The following is a 2,004-nucleotide window of genomic DNA, read 5'->3' on the forward strand; positions in this document are numbered from 1 at the left end:
AGATCCCAAAAACCCTTCAATATTCCCTTCCCAGCAATGGTCATTCTGCAGCTACATCTCCGGAATGACGGTTCCGTTACGTCTGTTCACTGTCATTCCATCTGCCTTATGGCGAATGCAGAGAGTCATTCCTCAGTACTGGGGGGCTGAACAGATGAGAAGAGGTTACAGATTTAGGGAGGCTTACAGGGGCTCGAGGATGCTAGAGTTAAACAAAGTTACATCTGGTCAAGAATGTCAATGGGACAAAGGTGTTTGGTGATTGGAGGAATTTACAGTGATAGAGGGAGTTGGATTCCATTCTGGAGATAGGGATAGGTATGGATGTAGGGAGAGGCAGGCAGACTGAGAGGTAGAGACAGGGGGTGTTTCAGGGAGAAGAGAACCGTGTATACTAACAGAGATATGGCAGGTTGTAATGACTGAAGATGCTTACAGATACAAGAGGGCCTCTAGGTCCTGGAGACGACATAGATAGAAAGGCAAGGGAGAATGCCAGGTTGCTGGGTTGGAGACAGATACACAGATGGGGAGTGTTGCGCAAGCTGAAAGAGTTTCCTGTGGTCGGGAGGGTGGAGGGAAAGATGGTGAAATTTAATTTAATTAGCATCAAAGAATTGGAGAAGGATAAGGAGATTATAGATGGATGTAGAGACTGGATGAGTTGGCACTGAAAGTGAGTCTTATTGGAACTGGACAGTCACAAAGATTGCAGTTGGTGATAAGATCAGGAATTCGTCAGGGTCTTAAAGTGATTACACAACAAGGGAACATTAAAGGGGCACCATAGATTGGGGCTGTTGACAGGACTGGAAGAGGTTATACAGAAGGGGACAGCTTTATGAACTGTAGATGTTTATGGAGATAGTGGATAATTTGGAGCAGTTTACAGAGACATGAAAGTTTTTAGGACATTACTAAGATACACAGGCTTTAGTTAATGCAAGCTTGTGAAGCTTAATGGGACTGCAGGACTGAAGAAAAGTACACACAGCAGTGGTGGCTGCAGATGTTAATGGATTAGAGAGAGAATTGCAGGTTAGAGTGAGTGTGGACTTCAGATTCTGACAGATATTGTCGGACCTGGAGTAGCCTTGGCAAATGGGGTGTTTGCATTTATATAAGGTGCTGAAGGGGCTGGAAGTGGGAAAGGATGTAGGGAGGGTTGTAGAGGCAGTTGGTGATTAGAAATAGGGAGGGCTGCAGAGACTGCGTGGTATTAGATAGATGGCGGTTTCGAAGACGAGGGGAAAGTGACAGAAATAGAGAAAGTGCAGTGGCTGAAGAGGATTCAGCAAACAGGAGGTTGAAAGATGCAGGACAATGTTACAAAGACAGGGACTGTTGTATGGATGGGAGGACCATGCAACGGCAGGGAGGGCTTTAAATCCTATTGGATAGTACTTTGCAGAGATAATGAGAGTTTCACAACTAAAAGTAGTTAGATCGATCAGGAGAGTTAGAGGATATTTGATCAGCTTTGAATGGAAGGTTTTTTCCAATGATAAGGAGAATTGTCGAGGCTGGAACAGGTGACATAGATAGGGAGCGTTTGAAGGAGGATATTCAGAAAAATGGTGGGCTGTAGGGGTGGGACATGGTGAGAGTCACAGACAGAATTAGGGCAGCACATGAAGGTAATGGAAATGACTATTGTAGTCATAAGGGGAGGATGTGAAAGGTAGAAAGATTTGTAGTGACCAGCATTATATCTGAGTGTTGTCTTCCCGGTCGAAAGTTAGAGGCCACTAACTTCTCCCTGTGCTGTTTACTGTGAGTGACTTTACTGGTTGCAGAATTTACTAAAGGCTTTAGACCTGCCTCTCGATCTCTCTCTGGCTGACCAACCATCTTCAATGTGGTGATGGATGAGACAGGAGTTGGAATATCCTGAGTATCTGCAGGAGACAGAGAAACAGACAGAATGGGTAATTAGAATGATGCAGTGAGGATTACTCATGTAGAGGAGCACTGAGTCCAACAGAGATCTAGAGAAAGCCAGTC

This window comes from Hemiscyllium ocellatum, unplaced genomic scaffold (genome assembly GCF_020745735.1).
Source record: "Hemiscyllium ocellatum isolate sHemOce1 unplaced genomic scaffold, sHemOce1.pat.X.cur. scaffold_495_pat_ctg1, whole genome shotgun sequence".
NCBI classification, from domain to species: Eukaryota; Metazoa; Chordata; class Chondrichthyes; order Orectolobiformes; family Hemiscylliidae; genus Hemiscyllium; species Hemiscyllium ocellatum.